Source organism: Schistocerca cancellata, chromosome 3 (genome assembly GCF_023864275.1).
Source record: "Schistocerca cancellata isolate TAMUIC-IGC-003103 chromosome 3, iqSchCanc2.1, whole genome shotgun sequence".
In the NCBI taxonomy this organism is placed as follows: domain Eukaryota; kingdom Metazoa; phylum Arthropoda; class Insecta; order Orthoptera; family Acrididae; genus Schistocerca; species Schistocerca cancellata.
The window spans coordinates 743947355-743971168 of NC_064628.1; positions in this window are offsets into that span (position 1 = coordinate 743947355).

Here is a 23814-nt window from a genome sequence, read left to right on the forward strand (position 1 = left end):
AAAACTAGTAATATAACGTGTGGACATTCCAGCTATACTTCGTTGCTCATGCACCATCCTGTACCTTAAAATGGAAGAAGGTCTTCTACCGTGGAATATGTGATAGTTACAAATGAACTGAGTTTCTTTAACGACGGCAGTTTTACCTGTCTTCAAAATGAAAGCTTGTGCTGGTTTCCAATAGCTTCTATTTCAAAATGTATTTAACTCTTAACTGATTTCTTGATAATATTTCTATTTATATTACCATTTCGCTCACCTATTACTGGCGTGCCTCAGAGTTACACTCTAACACACAAACCATTAAAGTGAATACAGTTCTCGATAGCAACAGTTAAAGTTCAATAGAACATTTGTTCTGGTATATATTGCTTTCGAACATTTTTTCATATTTCGAAGAACCTTACTTTTCTGGAGAAATTTTTATTATTTCAGGCCGGCCGGAGTGGCCGTGCGGTTCTAGGCGCTACAGTCTGGAACCGCGAGATCGCTACGGTCGCAGGTTCGAATCCTGCCTCGGGCATGGATGTGTGTGGTGTCCTTAGGTTAGTTAGGTTTAAGTAGTTCTAAGTTCTAGGGGACTGATGACCACAGATGTTAAGTCCCATAGTGCTCAGAGCCATTTGAACCATTTGTTATTTCAGGAAAAGACTGCAGCACACGAAACGTGAAAGCCATCATTTAAAAATTCAATGAGAAAATATGATAAGCTTCTGTTACAGGGCCAGCTAGAAGCGGAAGCCTGAGTAGTGTTCCTCCGATCATCATCTTATCCTTCTATTAGTTACTAATTGCAAATGGAGCACTCATGTGCAGTTATTTTATAATTTGTTTTCACAGTTTAGGCATATATGATAAAATATTTTTAAAAACTGTTAAAATATTCTAAAAAGCGTTTCTCTAACAGCTTTAACAGTTAGCTGTTCCTTTATTACAGGATAATTCGGATCCAGTATCGCGATGATTTAATCGCTTCCTCAGACGTATACATCTATGAAAAAATATAATATCAATTAGAAGGTATAATAAAGGTAAAATGAAGGCAGCTAACCAGAAAGACAGGGAGAAAAGTACTCACATAACAAATTTAACATTGGTTAGTTGAAATACGCAGTTTACCAACGTTCCGATGGCTTTCTAACTGCCTGAACCGCTTAAATTGTACGATTATTCCAATGGGTTCCAGTGTATGTTAGCACTGTGAGCTGTGGATATGAACAAAAAAAAAAAAAAAAAAAAAAAAGGAGATGAAATGTGATCCCGGAGGAAAACTATACAAAATGGCTCAAATGGCTCTGAGCACTATGGGACTTAACATCTGAGGTCATCAGTCCCCTAGAACTTAGAGCTACTTAAACCTAACTAACCTAAGAACAACACACACATCCATGCCCGAGGCAGGATTCGAACCTGCGACCGTAGTGGTCACGCGGTTCCAGACTGTAGCCTAGAACCGCTAGGCCACCCAGACGGCTATACAAAATAAACCAGAGTTTGGAAAGAAGAATATGAAGACCCTCCAGTGACGAAAAGTCAACATTCCCGTAAAAACGACATGGCGGAGATGTGAATAAGCATAAAATAGGATGTCGCTTGCTTTAATCATAAATATATCTGAGTCATGTTAGTGTTGTTACTTTTTTCCGTGAAAAAAGTATTATCTTCTCAATAAACTTCAAATCGTGAGCTAAACCCATAATTTTCATATACTAATTAGTGAATTTACTCATGCCACTTTTGTTGCCTATGCCTGTGCTCACTTTTAGAGCCCAAATTAATAACGAAATTTACTAATGTAGTTAGACTGAACCTAAAGTGCTGGTGTACCGACGTACCACCACAATAAAATAAAAACAGTGAATAGAAGAGGAAGTGTGAATGAGAACAGTGGCATATTTAAGTTAATAAAACAATGACATGCTTTATTAATCCTTTTGTAACTACAACCACACAAAAGTTACACAAAAATGACAAACTCAAATCGGAAAAGGAATGATGTTTGATTAGCAAAGTATACATTGGGATGGAAGCTATACAGATTCTCCCCTGAATTAATCCCTTTTACAATGCAATCTGACTTTGCTTACACGAGTCCGCTGTGAGGCCAACTCCAGTCAAATGGAATCAACTACGTCCAAAGTATACCACAAACTGTGGTTCTCCTGGGAACAAGGACCTGTGAATATCATTTCACAATTCAGTATTTTACCCCTTCACTTCGATTCAGGCTGCAGCAGAAAACGGCGCGCTGTGGGCGAGGAGCGGCGCACTGCGACAGCTGTAATGTTCTGACGCATCCGTGAAAATGTGCCAACTACACGGTCGCAGGAAACTTTCCTACCAGAGCCCTGAAATCCTGGCAGATTTCAGTGTGAGGTGCACCTGTTCACTGGTCTGGCCAAATGAATTTGACACACAGGCACGATTCTGCATGCTAGAATTGACAAACCTCAGACAGCCGACTCACCGGCGTGACACACGATATGTCAGAGACGATACGCAGTTCCATTGTTGGTACGGTCGGAAACTGCACTGGCTCTTAGTCCACCACAAGACAAAGACGACAACTCTCACTTGCTACGGAAAGGTTGGAAGCTATCATCCAAGGTAGGACCACAAGACGAAGAAAACAAAGAATCACAACCACTTTCAAAAAATGTGTGTGAAATCTTATGGGACTTAACTGCTAAGGTCATCAGTCCCTAAACTTACACACTACTTTACCTAAATTATCCTAAGGACAAACACACACACCCATGCCCGAGGGAGGACTCGAACTTCCGCCGGGACCTGCCGCACAGTCCATGACTGCTGCCCCTTAGACCGCTCGGCAATCACTTTCCACCAAGCCTGAGTACGGGAGCTGAAATAGCGAAAACGAAATTGCTCCCACATTGCACAAACCACAAACCAGCCGAACTATACTCTACTCATTGATCTCCCCTTTTGACTGTTCTGCTGGCCCGGTAGCTAATCCAGAAACAGTACCGGGGTTCCCACGCTGTGGGGGGCAAGCCTCGACTTTGCGTATTCTGTGAGGAGCCAATCAACGACTCCAAATCCCTCTTGTCTGACGAAAGATTTTAGACTATGGAGGCGTCGGTCTCATGGTAAGTATGGCCATGTTTTGGCACAAAACATCTGCCGAGTCCCTCATTTACGAAGAGATGTAATCTTTCCGGGATAATCATTTCCAGTTTCTGAAAGAAGGCTGTTAAGCTTCCCAGACAGTCGTGCCCATGAACTATATCTTTTAGCCACTTTCTGAAAGAACCTTGTGACTTCCTGCCGTCAGGGGGGCTTACAGTCTCGCCTCCACTAAACACGAACACCAGCCACATTGTGCATATCGTCCAAGCTTCTAATATGAGAATGTATGGAGTTTTATGACCTTGCCGGCCGGGGTGACCGAGCGGTTCTACGCGCTACAATCTGGAACCGCACGACCGCTACGGTCGCAGGTTCGAATCCTGCCTCGGGCAGGACATCACACACATCCAAGCCCGAGGCAGGATTCGAACCTGCGAACGTAGTGGTCGCTCGGCTCCAGACTGCAGCGCCTAGAACCGCATGGCCACTGTCTTTTTCCTTCTTAATTTATTTTGTAACATTTTCCAGCCTTCAGTTGGTACGTAATTGTTTTTCTTCCTTCCTTGCATGCTATATAAGATTTTTTGATACTTCTTGTTGGCCACTCCTCTCGGGTACATTGTGAGCCGACATTTTCAATAACATTATGTCATCTGGGCTGTTAGGTGGCCTGGCCTTCAGATTTCAGACATAGTCACGTCTCCACGATATGGCTTTTGAGGGTATTTATTAATTTTTCATCATTGCTAAGTCTTCATACTTTTCTATTCAATCACGGGTTGATTCCAAATAGTTTTTCTCTGGGGTCTTGTTTCAGCTCCTTTTTTAGGTCCATACCCGCAGCTCATAGTTCTCATGTACACCGCCTGCGCCTCCTACCCGCTGGAATGTTTGCTGTTCCATCTTGTAATTACCCAGTTTAGGTGGTTCAGGCAACTTGAATGCCATCCTCACGTTGGGAGACCGTGTATTTTAACGAACCAACGTTAAATTAGTTACGTGAGTAATCCCGCCCCCCTCCCATCTTTCTCGTTAAACACCTTAGTTTCATCATTTCTAAACGTTCTAGATATGTACGCCTGAGCATGTGAGCATCGCGAAATCGGTTGCGTATGATCCTGTGATAAACGAACTGCTAACAGCTAATGTGGCTACCAAAACGTTTCTTAGAAGATTTTAATGGTTTTAAAAAATATGTTAACATATACTGGGTGAGTCACTAACTATTGCCACCTAGAATAAATCCGAAAGTATGAGAGTAGCTGAAAAGTTTGTGGGACAAATGTTTCATGCGACAACGGGCGCCAAAATATGACGTTGATTTTTGTTGCGAGGTGGGGTCGCTTCAAAGATATGAAGGTGAACAGGTGGGGTCGCTTCAAAGATATGAAGGTGAACATTGTTTTTTTTTAATGGGGTCCTATAGTTTGTTACTTATTTTCTAATAGTGGCTATAGAGACGAATCCAGTGATGTGTAACAGCAAGGTCTTTGAAGGTCATTTACGGAAGGTGTTCAAAGTGATGAGCATTTGTATCAATGCAGTGCTGCAATCTTCTTATCATGGACTGAGTGATATTCCTTATCACATCGCCACTTATCGAAGCACATGCTCTGACAATTCTCTCTCGTATATCGTCCAAATAGTAAAAATTCGCCGAATACGGCGTATCCATCTAACGTGTCATTGGCACGTAAACACCATTCGCAATACAACACTAATAGAAACGGTAAGACTAGTATCGTCGAATCAAGCGAATATGAATGATATATTCCTTCGAAGAACAAGTCGATATGCTTCTCATTTACTGAGAATGCCAACGAAATTCAATGAGAGCTAGAGACTTATACGCTGAAAGATATCCTCGACGCTCTCAGCCTACACGTCGAACATTTAAATATGTGTATGACAAATTGAGAACAACTGGATCTTTAACGCATCGGAAACATATCCGGAAAAGGAAAGTTACTAACGAGGAAACGGAAATTGGTACTCTTGCCGCTGTGGTTCGAGATCCTTGTGCTAGTTCGCTTCAAATCGCAAGGGAATCTGGCATGAGCCAGAGTAGTGTTCGTGTTCTGCCATCACCATAAATATCATCCAAGAATTAATTGGTACGGATTGTATTCTGTCGATAGACTCAACTTCAGATTGAGAAGGATGACACATTTATTAATTTGATGTTATTTACTGACGAGGCTACATTCACGAACCATGAAGATGTTAATTTGCATAACATGTATTATTGGGGAACAGAAAATTCATGTTGGCTGCGGCAAGTTGCACACCAAAAACAATGGTCAGTGAATGTATGGTGTGGGTTTCTGGAGGACAGAATTATAGGCCGCTACTTCGTCGAAGGAAATCTTAATGGTTGGAAGTACACCACATTCCTGCAAGAAATATTACGTCTGTTATTGGAAGAAATACCTTTAGGAACAAGGAACACGATGGGTGTCCGGAACATTTTACGCTGATGGCTAGAAATGAGTTGCAGAGACAATTCCCAAATCGTTGGATTGGACGCGGAGGAGATGTGTAGTGGCCGGCTCGTTCGCCAGACTTGACGCCTCTGGAGTTTTTCTTGTGCGGATTCGTAAAAGACATTGTTTATAAAGACGTTCCAACTACACCTTAAGATATGCGAGAGAGACTTGTCAGAGCACATGCTTCGATAAGTGCCGATGTGATAAGGAATACCAGTCAATCCATGATAAGAAGGTTGCAGCACTCTATTGATACCAATGATCAGCACTTCGAACACCTTTTGTAAATGGACGTTCATGCCACATTTGTCACCTTCGTTGACCTTCAAAGACCTTACTGTTACACGTCATTGGATTCGTTTCGATAGCCGCTATCAGAAAATGAGTACCAAACTATAGCAACCCATTTAAAAAAATCAAGTTGACCTTCATATCTCTGAAGCGACCCCACCTAGCAACAAAAACCCAACGTCATATTATGGCCCCCGTTGTCCACGCAACTTTTGTCCCACAAACTTTTCAGCTCCTATCATACTTTCGGAGCTATTCTTGGTGGTAATAGTTAGTGACTCACGCTGTACATCCAGACTGTAAAATCAAATCATGTAATAACTGCACATCCGGCTTTAAAGATGAACATAGTTTGTTACTGACCTCAGAACATCCCTGCACCATATCCTGGGCCATCTGCATTTTCTTCATCCTCCCTGGCTCTCCCAGCATTCCTTGAGTGCATTCTTGCCTTCCTAGCTATCACAGTCGTTTCATAATTGGCTTTCTTCACACGGACGGCGTCCAATTCGGAACATGCCATAACTATATTTTCCCCAGGTTGTATGCCTAACTTTTGAAGCAGCCTAACTCTCCCCACATTGCCATAATTAAATGAAAGAACTGCATCATAAACACCCAAATTAAATGAATCTTTACCTTTAACTACTGTTTTAGGAATTCTAGACCATAAGACACTGTTAAATGATTAATTTGATTTGTGGAAGGACAAGGAACACGTGAATGTAACACACGAAGAGGCCATCAACTGTGAGCACGAAATAGTTTCACAAATCAGCAAATTAGGTTTTTGGAGGTCAAGAAGTTGACAGAAGGGAAAAGGGGACATGGCAACATGTGCTGCCCGTAAAGTAAATGAACATTTAAAGCCTCTAATGGCTAAAATGCCCTTAGAAAACATTTCTTGAGTAAAATACACTCCAAGGAATGTTTATGAGCAAAATAATTTTTTTTTTATTTTGCCCCCTACGAAGGTACAATTTCGCACTGAATTTTTAAATGATGACATTCATTTTTTTGTGTTGGAGTATTTTCCTGAAATAACAAAAATTCCTCCAGAAATATAAGGTTCTTAGAAATGTGAAAAAATATTCGAAAGCACAGCACGGGCAAGTATCTTGGAACAAATATTCTGCATCAATGGGGCTTTCGTGGCCGCCTCCCCATTTTCATTCGGTCTTTCCTGTCTCAGCGGTTTTTTCGGACCCGCGTTGGTAACACACTGTCTGATCGCTTTGAGCAAGAGAACGGTGTCCCCCAGGGCAGTGTTTTAAGTGTTACCCTCTTTGCCATAGCCATCAACGGTATAACGTCTACAGTGAGGAGTCCAGTACAGTGCTCCTTATTTGTGGACGACTTTGCTGTTTTCTGTTCCTCCTCCAGTGTTGCAACCGTGAGCCGTCAGTTGGAGCTAACAGTGCGGCGGTTAGAGGAGTGGGCTGCAAAGACGGGTTTTCGGTTTTCTTCCGATAAGTGTGTTTGTGTTCATTTTAATCGTTCTCGTCATCTTTTTACTTTGCCTGCCTTGCATATGGGGGATACTGTCCTACATTTTAGAGACACAGTGCGGTTTCTAGGCCTAATTTTTGACTCCAGGTTGTCAAGGCTGCCACACCTACGTGACTTGAAAGCCAGAACGCTGAAGGCACTGAACATTCTCAAGTGCCTCAGCCACAGGTCTTGGGGCGCGTACAGGGCGCGTCTCCTTCAGTTTTATGGGGCTTTTGTGCGTTCACGGCTGGACTATGGGTGCACAGTATATGAGTCAGCGAGGCCATCTTATTTGCGGATCCTTGATGCTGTTCACCATGCTGGGATCCGACTGGCCACGGGTGCTTATCGGACCAGTCCCGTACCCAGCCTCTGTGCTGAGTCTGGCGAACCGCCACTTACCATCCGGCGGCAGCCCCTGCTGGTGCGCCAGGCTTGTAAGTTTCTTGCAGCTCCCAGCTCGCCTGCTCACCGTCTTGTTGCCCATCCACCTCTGGACCGCCTTTTTTCCCGCCGTCCCCGGGCTACGTTGCCATTTGGGATCCGTGTGCAACGTGTACTAGAGTCTCTCGGTGTGGAGTCTGTACAACCCCAAATCCAAGGTTTTAACCGCCTGCCACCCTGGTTACTGAAGAGGCCCAGAGTGATTTTAGATTTATTGCAGTACAAGAGAGATTGCACTCCTGCCACCGTTTTTAATGCAGCATTTTCTGCCATTTTATCTGAGCACCACGACTATGTAGCTGTTTTTACGGATGGGTCGAAACAAGGGGATTCTGATGGTTGCTCAGTTGTTTTTCCATATCGTGTCCTCAAGGTCCGACTGCCTCAGGCTTTTAGTGTCTTTGATGCAGAATTGTCTGCGATCTTGCGGGCACTGGAGCACATGAGACATTCTTCCTCTCCTAAATTTCTTGTCTGTTCCGATTCACTCAGTGCCCTTCACTCATTGCAACGTTTGTATCCGGCAGACAAAATTGTCCAGACCATCCAGGATGCCCTCCTCCGACTACAGCGACTGGGGAAGCTTGTAGCTTTTTGCTGGGTTCCGGGTCATGTCGGCATTGCTGGGAATGAAAGGGCAGACCTCGCAGCCAAGGAGGCGTGTCTCGATCCACAAGAATCTCAGTGTGCTATCCCCTTGCACGCACTCACCTCGCTGTTGAGCTCACGGGTCATGCGTCGGTGGGAGGATGAGTGGCTGGAAGTGACTGACAATAAGCTCCGTATAGTCAAGCCCACAACGCGTGTGTGGTGTACTTCCTTTCAGCCCCATCGACGGGACGAGGTTCTCCTCACTCGGCTTCGAATAGGCCACAGCCCTATGACGCATGGCTTCCTTCTCCGGCGAGAGGACCCTCCAATGTGTGGTGCTTGTGGCGTCCAGGTCACTGTGCGCCACGTTTTATTGGATTGCGTTTTATTTTCTGACCAGCGGGTCGCGGCTGACTTGCCAGCGGACCTGCCATCTCTTTTAGGCAACACTCGGACGAATGTGGTTAAAGTTTTAAAGTTCTGTGCCCTGTCAAATGTTTTTACAAAGATTTTAGGGAGAGGATTTTAATTTGCTCACTGTGTGACAAGCTCGCCCATATTTTATGTAAGTGGCCAGCCAATAACAATTTCCTGTGACATTTTTGTTGCTATGTTTCCCCTTTCCTTAGGTTTTACTTTCTTATGTAGCATTTTCCTTCTTATCCTGCTTTCTTTGAGTGTGTGCTTTAGTTTTCTTAGGTCTGTCCACATTCGTTCCTTTTAATGTGTGTCAGGGCGCTGATGACCTCGATGTTGAGCGCCCATAAGCCCCAACACACCACCACCACCGAATTATAAGATTTTAATAGTTTTTTTAAGGGTGTCCCATTTATCTTGACCACCCTACATAACTGTTAAACCAGATGCAAATTACGAAATGTTTCAAGCAAATGTTCTCTAGCCGCCAGGGGGACATCAATCAGCATGATTGCCTTCGTTGTAGCTTTGTTTTTACAAAGATAACAACGGTATGATTTTTTTTAATGGCACCCTGTATTTTTTATTCGGTAGTTCATTTCCTCTCCTAAAGACGAATTCAAAAATGTATCACAGTGTACCAATCACTGAAACACAACGTTATTAATTATATAACACAACATTGACTTTGAGCCCGGGATCACAAACTCGTCCACTTGCTGGAGTTGTCATAAAACAAATGAAAACCAAGTAAAAACATAACACAAAATTCACTATGACTCTCCTGTACTATTTCTCAGAAGTAGAACATTCAAAGGTGCTCAAAGTGGTGACCCTGGACACCGCTTCCAGTGTTGCCTGCTGAAGAGAATTACAAGCAAGCACGATACGGTCCTGAATGTCCACTGGAGTTGTTGGAATACCGCGATAGACAACATCTTTAATGGATCCCCAAAGAAAAAAATCGAGAGGATTTAAATCAGGAGACCTAGCAGGCCAAGTAACTGTTCCTCCTCGACCAATCCATCTGGCAGGATACCTTCGATTCAGAATACGATATGCACGCAAGGAATTATGTGCTGGACATCCATAGTTTTGATACCACATAAGCATTCTGGTTCTTAGCGGCACTTAATCCAGAAGAGGAGGAAGAATTCGCCTGAGGAAGTTGGCATACGCTGTGCCGTTTAGACTACCATTGATGAAATAGGGGCCAATAATTGTAGTACCAAGCATCCCACACCAGACGTTAACTCTCCATTGACGCTGATGTTCCATTTGTCTAAGCCATCGTGGGTTATCACTGGACCAAACTTGTGTTTACTTGTCCTTTATTTGAGAGGGAACCTTCATCGGTAAATAGAACATTAGACAAGAAGTTCGGGTTGGCGAGGATTTGCTGCTGTGCCCACTGACATAACTGTACACGATTCTGGAAATCATTCCCATGCAATTCTTGATGTAGGTGTACATGGTAAATTGGAACCGAAGACGTGTAAGAATAGGATGTACACTAGTTTTAGGAATGCCAGTCTCGTGTTCAAGATGTCGTGTGCTCACATGTGGATTCATAGCAACGGAAGTGAGAACAGTAACTTCAGCGGCTTCGTCTGTGCGAGTGCTACGGCGACTGCGGTGTGGTGGATTGAAAGTTCCCGTTTCCTGAAGCGTCGCAACAAGACGAGAAAAAAAAAATGGTTCAAATGGCTCTAAGCACTATGGGACTCAACATCTGAGGTCATCAGTCCCCTAGATTTAGAACTACTTAAACCTTACTAGCCTAAGGACATCACATACATCCATGCCCGAGGCAGGACTAGAATCTGCGACCGTAGCAGCAGGGCGGTTCCGGACTGGAGCGCGTAGAACCGCTCGGTCACAGCGGCCGGCGACGAGAAAAAATTCGTCGGGAAGTTGGGTTCTTATCAGGATATTGCTCTCTGTACAGTTCCGCTGCCTGCGTAGCATTTCGCCTACCTTCAGCAATAACAACAACAACAACAACAATAAATAAACTTTATGTCGGTGCGGTTTGTAGGAAGGACAGCCTTTACTGTATGCCTAAAGTAAAGGCTGTCCTTCCTACAAACCGCACCGATATAAAGTTTATTTATTGTTGTTGTGTTGTTGTTGTTATTTACTGTATGCCTGGGGTGCAATGTAGACTAGCCTCCCCGTGGTGCACCCTGGGCGACGTGATTTGTTATCACGGCTAAATAGTCTACAAATCTGGCTACTGGACCTGTGAGGATTTCCCAGCTTTACAGAATCAGCACAGACATGAACGCGAATACCCGTAACAACGGTTCCTCTCAGAACCCGTTGACCAAGGACATTGGAGATGTCCTTAAAATCTTACAACTCAACGTAGAAGGAATGAGTAGAGCTAAATCCGACTACCCAATTAAAGTCCTGGACAACCATTCAGTGGATGCTGTCTTGCTCCAGGAAACACATTGCGCCGACGAAAAGCAGTTGAAAAATAGATGCAAACTTCCAGGCTATTCCCTTGCTGCACCAACTTACCACGCTAACTATGGCACTGCCACCTACTTTAAAAACAATACTGAGCAGGTCCACGATATAAAAACACACACTGACCCAAGCGCCTACGTCATAAGAACAAAAATTGCTGATATTGAAGTCATCAACCTCTACAAATCCCCAACTCTGTCATGGAATGACTGCTATTTCCAACATACAACATCCTACAGTGATAATGGGCGATTTCAACAGCCACAGTACCCAGTGGGGATATAACAACATTATGAGGATGGGGAGGGAGTAATGCAATGGGCGGACATAGAAGACGTCTTCTTGATCCATGATCTAAAGGATAAAAGGACTTTCCACTCGGCTAGATGGAAAAGAGACTACAACCCCGATCTGTGCTTTGTTTCCAGAGACGCCAAAAAGCTACCATTACGCTGCAATAAACAGATCTTGCCTGATTTTCCTCGTAGTCAGCACAGGCCCGTCCTGCTACATGTCGGTATACAGATTTCAATAGTGAGATCTACACCTAAACCTCGATGGAATTTTGGCAAAGCCAACTGGGAAGCCTTTACCGCCGAAATGGACCGCAACATCCAATGGATCCCACCCGCATCGAAGAACTACAACCGCTTTGTGGGATTACTCCTAGCCATTGCCAAAAAACACATTCCCAGAGGCTACAGGAAAACCTATATTCCCGGTTGGAGCCAAGAATGCATAGACCTATATAATGCATATTCGCAAAACAACCATCCTGAAATTGCGGACGAGCTTCTCCAATGCCTGGACTCAGCAAGACGAGAAAAGTGGCACACTCTCATGAAAAATATGGACTTCAAGCACTCCGGCAAGAAAGCCTGGTGCCTTCTTAAATACCTAGGTGAAAGCTCCATTAAAACCTGTATGGGTGGCAACATACACCCCAAAGAGGTAGCAAACAGAATAGTTAACCTTACGAGAAAAACACCACGCAGCAACAAGGATAAGACTATGAAAGTAAAGAAAGAACTGAGAACCAAGCTCCGACAATCCACACCCGACAACAATTTCTCAAAAACCTTTACCATCCTAGAGATCACAGAAGCACTGAAAGAAATGAAAATGGGTAAAGCGTGTAACGCCTACGCTCGGGCGGACGTTAACTCTTTAAAGCCTGTACTATGATAAGTTGACGGGCTTCACCTTCTAAGAAAGGATTTTAGTAAATAAGTTGACCGCGTGTACCTGAATGGAGGCAAAATCAGACTTACACTCACTCAGTAACAACAATGATACGTCAAGCAAGTCTAAAGTGCAACTACACGTTAGGACGGGCCTGAAATATACACAGCAGATGCTACCAATTGTTAATAATACGGTCGCCAGCCTAATTAGGCATTAAGTGAGTTTTTTCCTTGTACAAGTGGATGTACGTACAAGCATAACAACACGTAGTAATACTGCATTATATGGTAAACTTGAGAACCAGAAAAATCTACTGAACTAATATTTTCACTTTCTGTACTAATTTGGACAAGCTATAAATACACAACATTATACTATAATGATTACTACAAACTGCGTTTTGTCTATTGATCCGACTGAAATCGGGCATAGGTTACCCTAGAAACAGCACTTTTGAAACACACATACAATGTCAATTTTAAGAAGGGTAAAACACTGATAAATTTAGGTTTTATATTGACTTTAACTTTGCTGACCAAAGCAGTTCAGCACACTTCAGGATTCAAATGAATAGAAAAGAAAGAAAGAAGAAGGGGGCGGGGGGACCCTGAAACTGTTATGATCACTGTAGTGAAAGTTTGATCATTGACAGCCTTAAGCATTCTAGATTTCCAATACATGATTTACCACTCTTTTTGTCTTATTTCCTGCTCATTTAACTACCGTTATTTTTGTCTCAATTTAAATAAACTTCATTATTAAACCAATTCCAATATTATCTTCCAACTTGGTCAGACGTATATTATTCGTCCAGTATTTCATTAACAACATCATTCTCTAACATAGATAGGTCTGCAGGTAATTATTATAACATAAACTTTAAATCTTCATCTTGGGATACTCGGATTGCACAACATGTGGAAAGGACCCTGTCTAGTTAGTTGTGAGGATAATTAATTGATAGGACAGTTCTGGTAAAATTTAAGTTATTATTGAACAGTATGTAGCAAAAGTGACACTGGTCCACACGAATACAGTACTGAAAGTTTCAACCTGTTCGTATCGATGAGGCGGTCGGCAGGCGGCGAGATGGCGAGGCACGAAGCACACAGGCAATTACAGCAATGGCTCATGAAATATCGGCACTTTACTTCTTCATAGCGTCGCAATGCTTTTCCATTTAGTGCCTATGGAATATTGGCATGCTGTATAGACGTCGGAAACAGCGCATCCGAGGCTCAACGAAATCACATTTTCCAGGAGAGCCTCCTCGATCCAGCACGTGTTTCTCAGATCGATGCCCAACTCCGACTACTCCTGCTGAGCCCGTTGTGCCGTACCGTGCCCGTGAGCATTTTCCCGCGCTCGCCTACCTCCACCTTTTCCTGCTCCCCTACAGACAGGGTATTCACCAAAGGTTTTACATTCCACATATTCTAATACATTGCCTACGTATGGACCAGGCGTACAAATACAACTTTCACATCTTACAATAGTTTCAACATTAGGTACATTTCCCTTCGATTACAACATTACTTGAAATTTGACATAAATATTAAAATTTACATCGAAATTTGTTTATAGCTTTTTCAACATAATGTCATGAAACAAAAAAGAAATGAAACCAGAATATCGATTATACTAATTTATCGAAATTCAGAAGAAAAAAAATTTATTACATTTACAGTAGGATAACGTTAGTGTTGTTACAAGCGGCTGGTTTAGATGAGGTCTACCCCGAGTTCTTACGGCACCTAGGACCTCGAGCTCTACTGTGGCTAACTCAGTTTTACAATTACATCCAACGATCGGAAACACTACCACCACTATTTAAACAAACCAAGATCGTCGCCATTCTTAAGCCTGGCAAAGATGGAAAGCTCCCAGAGGACTATAGACCTATAGCTCTTCTAAGTGTATGCTACAAACTATTGGAGAGACTTATTCTCAACAAAATAAAACCCATTGCTGAGAATTTCATTCCTATTGAACAAGCCGGATTTAGACCCGGTCGGAGCTGCTGTGATCAAGTATTATCCTTTACCACACATATTGAGAGTGGATTTCAAAGGAAGAAAAAGACAGTTGCCGTGTTCATAGATCTATCGTCAGCATATGACACAGTGTGGAGGGAGGCAATGATTCTTAAACTCCAACGCATTATAACTGGCAAGAAAACGGCTACCCTAATCAACAATACGCTTTCAAATAGATTTTTTGAAGTACACCTAGATGGAGACATAAGCAAGAAATATAGGTTAAATGATGGCCTGCTCCAAGGATCCGTGCTAGCTCCATTACGTTTTAATATATATACATCAGATCTACCAGAGACATCTTCTAAGAAGTTTATCTATGCAGACGATATTGCTCTCACATATCAACATCAAGACTTCCACAATTCCGAAAGAATCATTGAGGAAGGCCTTATCAAAATGGATGAATATTTCGAAACATGGAGGCTCAGACCTAATACTTCTAAAACCCAAGTCTCCTGTTTCCACCTCAACAACAGACAGGCAAACTATGCACCCCACGTAGAGTTCAGAGGCCAGCTGCTTAACTACAACCCCCTCCCAAAGTATCTGGGAATTACATTGGACCGATCTCTGACGTACAAGGAGCACTTATACAAATGCGCAGCAAAAATCAAAACCAGAAATAATGTCCTACACAAACTCACTGGAAGTAGCTGGGGAGCAAGCGCCACAGTTCTCAGAACATATTCGGTGGCTGAATACTGCGCTCCGGTCTGGCTAAACAGCACTCACACAGCAACGGTGGACACCCAGCTAAACGACACCATGAGGCTCATCTCAGGCACTATTAAACCGACGCCCCACCAATGGCTCCCGGTACTGGCTAACATAGCCCCACCTCATCTAAGGCGAAGATCTGCACTGAAAAGGGAATGGCAAAAGTGTGCTAACAACCGTGACCTACCCTTACACGAAGACTGCAAGAATCCCAGCCACAGGCTCAAGTCCCGTAAGCCATCATGGAGATTAGGGCAACAGCTGATCGAGGACAATTATGATATCGACAAAGCCTGGCGTCGGGAATGGGATATGTCTAACCCTGATCACCTTAACTTAGTCTCGGACCCAACCGTACGGCCCGAGGGCTTCGGTCTTCCCAGAAAATCTTGGACAACTTTAAATCGTATCCGAACAGGCTATGGTAGATGTAATTACTGGAAGCACAAATGGGGACAGACTGACTCGCCCAACTGCGACTGTGGGAATCCACAAACTCTACATCATATCGCAATGGACTGCCCTACGAGGAGATTCCCTGGCACAATGCAGGAGCTGCACCTCCTGGAGGGAGATGCTTCTGGCTGGCTGAGGGACTTGGACATACAACCATGAGTCTGGTCTACTCTTTTCCTTCTGAAAAACCTATTACTAGATACTATTACTATAATTTCTATGTATTTTTGTGTATTTTGTGTTTTACTTCCTTTTTTAGATCGAATAATTGTTTTTTGCCTGTAACATATTGACCATTCATTGTTTTATACGTTGTTTGTGTTATTACTTACTTACTGCTGTATTCTATTAGCCATACGAAATATATACTGTATGCCTTCTCTACACATCAGTATTTACAAGGACTAAAATGGCTCTAAGCACTATGGGACTTAACATCTGAGATCATCAGTCCCCTAGACTTAGAACTACTTAAACCTAACGACATCACACACATCCATGCCCGAGGCAGGATTCGAACCTGCGACCGTAGCAGCAGCTCGGTTCCGGACTGAAGCACTTAGAACCGCTCAGCCACAACAGCCGGCTGAAAGGACTAAACTACTGTACTAAATGTAGCCGTGCATAAGAAAACAGTAATGCAGTTACTGTTCTGCTAACTTACATTCCCCATAGATGAGTAGCATTTCTATCTTCTCTTCGTCGATGTACATTCTACTCACACAACTCTTCAACTGACGATGGTTGACGAAATGACGGGTGTGCATTCTACTTATGTTTACATTTGTCTTCTGTCAACGTCAGCACGTGGATGTGTTTCATTACCCCGAGTACCTGCACTAAGCGCTGGGAGCGTCAACGTCAGTGTTGTGTTATGTAATTAATAACGTTGTGTTTCAGTGAATGGTACACTGTGATACATTTTTGAATACGTATTTAGGAGAGAAATGAATTACCGAATAAAAAATACAGGGTGCCATTTAAAAAAGTCACACCGCTGTTCGTATCTTTGTAAAAAACAAAGCTACAACGAAGGGACACATGCTGATTGATGTCCCCCTAACGGCTGAATAATATTAGCCTGAAATATTTTGCCGGCCGAAGTGGCCGTGCGGTTAAAGGCGCTGCAGTTTGGAACCGCAAGACCGCTACGGTCGCAGGTTCGAATCCTGCCTCGGGCATGGATGTTTGTGATGTCCTTAGGTTAGTTAGGTTTAACTAGTTCTAAGTTCTAGGGGACTTATGACCTTAGCAGTTGAGTCCCATAGTGCTCAGAGCCATTTGAACCATTTGAACCTGAAATATTTTGAAATTTGCATCTGGACAAACAGTTGTTTAGGGTGGTCGAGATAAATGAGACTCCACCCTATATATATATATATATATATATATATATTTGTCCAGATCATCAGTCCCCTAGACTTAGAACTACTTAAACCTAACGACATCACACACATCCATGCCCGAGGCAGGATTCGAACCTGCAGGATTCGATTTGTCCAGATGCATATATATATATATATATATATATATATATATATATATATATATATACCACTTAATTCGAAATGTGGGCTTAATAAAACAGTCACAGGAATGTTGGGTTTAGTGAGTTTTCAGAAATAAAACTAATAGCACACAAGAAAAAAATATTGTGAAGTGTTTAAAACGAATTAAAAGACAGATTACATATAAAACTGAAAAATCTGCAAGGCAAAAAATTATGAGACCATACCGGATGCTGTATGTCACGTTTATTGACTTCACCGCTAAGGGGAATTGCCGTCTTTGAAGTTTAGTTTTTGGGACTAGTCGGACGCGTCCTGTGGGTAGAGCGCGCAAGAAGAAAGGCCGTGCCGTGCGCTATTGAATATTTCAGAACGATATAATCTGGGCGAGGAAAGCGCTTGCAGGGTAGCGGGGCTCTCCGAGGAAATACCGGGCCGTTTAATTTGGTGGCGTGGCCTAAGCCCCAGACATTACCCGCACACAGCCGGCGCTCAGCTCTCAACAATTTATGCCGCGCGGCAAAAAAAGACCCGACCGCTTTCTGTTCGAGAATTTTTGATGTCATTATGCCGATCCGCCGGAGAGGTACCAACTTTCCGCTGAAAGGGCGGCTGACGGCTGCGCGAAGCGGCGCGCGGTGGCAAGTCTGCTGCTACCAGTCGCTTCTCTCACGCGTGTGCAACGGGCTCACCGATACTAGGGATGGGGAAAACTGGCAGGTTAAAACCGATACCGGTATTTTATTTCTGAATAACCGATATTTTTCGGTATTTGTTTTCTACATCTACATCTACATACATACTACGCAATCCACCATACGGTACCTGGCGGAGGGTACCTCGTACCACAACTAGCATCTTCTCTCCCTGTTCCACTCCCAAACAGAACGAGGGAAAAATGACTGCCTATATACCTCTGTACGAGCCCTAAACTCTCTTATATTGTATGTGTGGTCTTTCCGCGAAATATAAGTTGGCGGCAGTAAAATTGTACTGCATTCAGCCTCAAATGCTGGTTCTCTAAATTTCCTCAGTAGCGATTCACGGAAAGAATGTCTCCTTTCCTCTAGAGACTCCCACCCGAGTTCCTGAAGCATTTCCGTAACACGCGTGTGATGATCAAACCTACCAGTAACAAATCTAGCAGCCCGCCTCTGAATTAGTTCTATGTCCTCCCTCGATCTGACCTGATAGGGATCCCAAACTCTCGAGCAGAATAGGTCGTATTAGTGTTTTATCAGCGGTCTCCTTTACAGATGAAGCACATCTTTCCAAAATTCTACCAATGAACCGAAGACGGCTATCCGCCTTCCCCACAACTGCCGTTACATGCTTGTCCCACTTCATATCGCTATGCAATGTTACGCCCAAATATTTAATCGACGTGACTGTGTCAAGCTCTACACTACTAATGGAGTATTCAAACATTACAGGATTCTTTTTCCTATTCATCTGCATTAATTTACATTTATCTATATTTAGAGTTAGCTGCCATTCTTTATACCAATCACAAATCCTCTCCAAGTCATCTTGTATCCTCCTACAGTCACTCAACGACGACACCTTCCCGTACACCACAGCATCATCAGCAAACAGCCACACATTGCTATCCACCCTATCCAAAACATCATTTATATAGATAGAAAACAACAGCGGACCTACCACACTTCCCTGGGGCACTCCAGATGATACCCTCACCTCCTATGAACACTCACCATCGACGACAACGTACTGGGTTCTATTATTTAAGAAGTCTTCGAGCCACTCACATACTTGGGAACCAATCCCATGCGCTCGTACCTTAGTTAGGAGTCTGCAGTGGGGCACCGAGTCAAACGCTTTCCGGAAGTCAAGGAATATGGCATCCGTCTGAAACCCCCCTATCCATGGTTCACAAGATATCATCTGAAAAAAGGGCGAGTTGCGTTTCGCAGGATTGATTCGATTTTTTTCATTTGTTACTAATAAGCGGATAAAAAAAACTGGCTTATCAATTTGTCAACGCGGCATTGCGAAAATTGCCACGTTTAACTGCAAAATTTCCATTGTTTTGAAATGCTGGAGTATACATAAATTTGGTTAAGCGATGAACACTATTTTAATAACAAAGCCTACAGTTAGAAACTAGCAACAGACATTTGACACAAGAACTGGTACTACAATTCAGAGCGAATAATGTTATTGCAGCCATGTGCAGTGGCCTGTTAGACGGTACATGTATAAGTCCAGTGTGGAAGACTTGTCCCGATCTGGACTATACGGTAATTTCTCGCTGTTGTCATAGACTAGGACATAAGCTGTATTGCAGAATGCTACCATTCCTAGTGTGGAAGTACACTCATGCTCATAAATTAAGGATAATGCTGATACATGGTGAAACAATGCTCTGGTGGGCGGTTTGCGGGTTTAAATCACCTCGGGGTATGATCATGCTGTACGGTGGCGCTGGCAGCAGTCCACATACGCAGAGGTGTGTTGGTGCAGGTCAGAGTACGGTGCAGCGAGTAAGTCTGCAGACGTTTGCAGACGTGTTAATGGTTACTTCGTGTTGACAATGGCTCAAAGAACACATGTTGATGACGTTATGAGGAGTTGAATACTAGGGTGACTGGAGGCTGGTCAAACACAGCAGGTCGTTGCACGGGCCCTCCGTGTGCCACAAAGTGTGATCTCAAGATTATGGCAACGATTGCAGCAGACAGGAAACGTGTCCAGGCGCTACAGTATGGGACGTCCACAGTGTACAACACCACAAGAGACCGATATCTCACCATCACTGCCCACAGACGGCCACAGAGTACTGCAGGTACCCATGCTCGGGACCTTACCGCAGCCACTGGAACAGTTCTCTCCAGACGCACAGTCTACAGACGACTGAGCAGAAGTGGTTTATTTGCCCGGAGGCCTGCAAGGTGCATTCCACTGACCCCTGGTCACAGGAGAGCCCGTAAAGCCTGGTGTCAAGAACACAGTACACGGTCATTGGAACAGTGGTCCTAGGTTATGTTCACGGACGATTCCAGGTATAGTCTGAACAGTGATTCTCGCCGGGTTTTCATCTGACGTGAACCAGGAATCAGATGCCAACCCCTTAATGTCGTTGAAAGAGACCTGTATGGAGGTCGTGGTTTGATGCTGTTGGGTAGGACTGTGATTGGTGCACGTACACCCCTGCATGTCTTTGGCAGAGGGACTGTAACAGGTCAGGTGTATCGGGACGTCATTTTGCACCAGTATGTCCGCCTTTTCAGGAGTGCAGTGGGTCCCACCTTCCTCCTGATGGATCATAACGCACGGCGTCACCGAGCTGCCATCGTGGAGGAGTACCTTGAAACAGAAGGTATCAGGCGAAAGGAGTGGCCTGCCTGTTCTGCAGACCTAAACCCCATCGAGCACGGCTGGGATGCGCTCGGTCGACGTATCGCTGCACGTCTTCAAACCTCTACGACACTTCAGGAGCTCCGACAGCCACTGGTGCAAGAATGGGAGGCTATACCCCAACAGCTGATCGACCACCTGATCCACAGTATGCCAACTCGTTGTGCGGCCTGTGTCCGTGTACATGGTGATCATATCCCATATTGATGTCTGGCTACATGCGCAGGAAACAGCGGCGTTTTGCAGCACATGTGTTTCGGGACGGTTTTCTAAACTTATCACCAATACCGTGGACTTACAGATCGGTGTCGTGTGGGTTCCCTATGTGCCTACGCTATTAACGCCAGTTTTGTGTAGTGCCACGTTGTTTGGCGCCACTTTCTGCACTTATCCTTAATTTATGAGCATGAGTGTATTTTACAAAGTGATTTAGCAGTGAAGTAGAAAGATCCATTTGCTTTCAATGATTAAGAACTGGAGGAGGCAAGACAAATTTGCGACATCGTACAAGACGAAAAACATCTACAATGTTCCTTGGAAGTGAACGTAAATGTGATCGATATACCTGTAATTTTATTGACATCCTATAAACTAGGAATAATAACTGAACCCTTAATTTTGTGCTTGCTTCATGGTGAAAACTGATAGCATCCAAAAGTACCGATGCAGGGAAGTCGTCGTCTTGTGACATTTCGCTGTCGCTGGTTGTATGGAATCTTTTCTGGAGACAGTGAGGCCGATGTCGGCCACATTCCCAACTGTATACGACTGTGAATCTCCTACTCGTTCATTTTCATTAGAATCTATGTTTCTTACAGCAAGTAACAGCAATAATATACAGAAAATATTTGCTCATACTGATAACGAAACCACTTATTTCAGTAGCACTAGCAGCCCTACACGTATGAAAATTAATTGTACATTTTTCAGAGATTAATAACGTGCGGTACAGCGTGAGTTGCTGTTAGTATTATTGGCCGCCATATGAAAGACGGCAATCTTCCTTTTCGGATTTCCGTAATATTATGTAGCGTAAAGCAAAAAGGAGATGGGTTACAATTAATTTCTTAAATAAACAGACTAAAGCAAATTTCATTCATTTTACAAAGAGTGATATCGATATCAAAACAGATTCTTGAGGTTGCCGCTTCAAGGCTATCTTTTGTTCAAGTGACGAGAATTTCAGAGTTAAGGAAGTGCTCAGGTTTGAACTGATAGTAATTGAAGGTGTTTCTCCACGCGAACCTACGAAAGTATAAATTATTATTCCTGTGAAAAGACATTTCATTACAGCCCCGAGTTATTTCTAAAAGCAGAATATTAAGGTGCTTCACACTGAGTTGCTCCTAATTTATTTTCCGCCTGTACAGACATTCCAAAGTGATTTATTTATTGGGCGCTTGAATATAGAAAGACTTAACAATTTGCACGTGATAAGAAGCTGTAGTGAACATGTTGTATATAGCCTCATCTGATTTTAAGATGTATTATTAACACCACAAGTACTCTCTCTCTCTCTCTCTCTCTCTCTCTCTCTCTCTCTCTCTCTCTCGCTCTCTTTCACACACACACACACACACACACACACACACACACACACACACACACACACGCACCTCCATATACACACGAAAAAATCACTGCACCGCCATCCCTCATCGATGCTGCGGAAAGCCTCAAAAAATATGTTTAGGTGAGGAATAGAAACAACAGCTGCGACTAATACTGAAGATTTTCGAACAATAAATCGGAAAAAGTCTAGGAGAGGCTTTATGCAGCAATGGCTATTTTTACCCTTCTGTTTATTTGCTGCCTCAACTTCCCTAAATACGTGAACTAGCTGTCGACTTGTCTGCAACAGTGATATATACCTCAGAATAAAACTGAGTCGTCAATTGGACAATTACGAAATTTATTTCGCTTTATCGGTTTCAATAGATTTATCTTCTATCTTCAGAGGCCTAGAAAATTTGGGATATTATAATTTATTAGAACTTGGCCATACATGCATGTAAAGTATAAGAAGTACATTACAGAAACTGCTTATAACAGACGATACAATTTACTTGCAGCAAATCTACCTCAACAGATAACATCATTTGTGCTTCTTCTTACCACCAATTTAAGCAAAAATTGGCTTTCTTTCACGGTATGATCAACTGTTTGTCGTCCCCCAAAACCCTTCTGCTGTTGTTAACAAAGTTAACAAATGAAAAAAACGCATATCAAACAAACCTTGTAAAAAACATTAAAAAAATGGAAAACAATCTGTACTTATAAAAGCTAATGTCCCGACTGACTGATTTACTCAATGACTCACCATCGCCCAGCCGAAACCACTAAGGATAGACACTTGAAATTTACAGAGACCGTTGATCTTATACTGTAGGCTTCGCTTAAGAAGGGGGTGAGAGATTTTTGAAAATACGTCACTATTGATGCAATTTTGAGGGTCGACCTACGAAATTGATATTTCGTTTTTCGGTCACAAATAAAGAAAAACCTCTTCCAGCGTTTTTGTAAATTTAGCCGCTACAGTTTTTTTGAAAATAAATTGTTATCAAGCACCACTTAAGTATGTTTCAAGCTACATCTTTGAAAACTGTTATTTCACTTCTCGGTTACGAATAAAAAATTACTTGTTTCAGTGTTTCGGGAAATTCAGCCACTAAGGAGGTGAAATATGGGATGATATTTCATTACAAAAGCATTTTAGAAGTTAAATCACTAAAAATTTGAATTTCGATTCTCTGTTGGAAATAAAAAAATACGTGTTTCATGGTACTTGGAAATACAACCTCTAAGAGCGGAAATAGGAGACGTAAGGTTTTATGAAAATATCTCATTGTAAAAGCATTTTCGAAGGTAAATTATGAAAATTGGTATTTGGTTTCTCATTTAGAAATAAAAAAATACATGTGCCACTGTTTTTCTAAATCCAACCCCTAAGGGGCTCAATTAGGCCCAGACTAATTCAATGACTCGTTATCGCACAGCCCATACCGCTAAGGATGTAAGATTCTCGTGTTTCCTGCTCCTGTAAATAATTCACGTTTACCGTAGTGGGACAAAGATGAGTGAGTGCACTGTATGAGTAATGAAAAAGATTAGTTTTATCTGTGATTGACTAGTTAGTCAGTCAGTTGTGCAACGCTGACTCATTCTTCTTTGAGGCGTGGTAGTGAGCAGTTGAATTTTTCAGAGAATGTGTTTTGTTGTTGTGAATGTGGGAGAAGCAATTTGGAA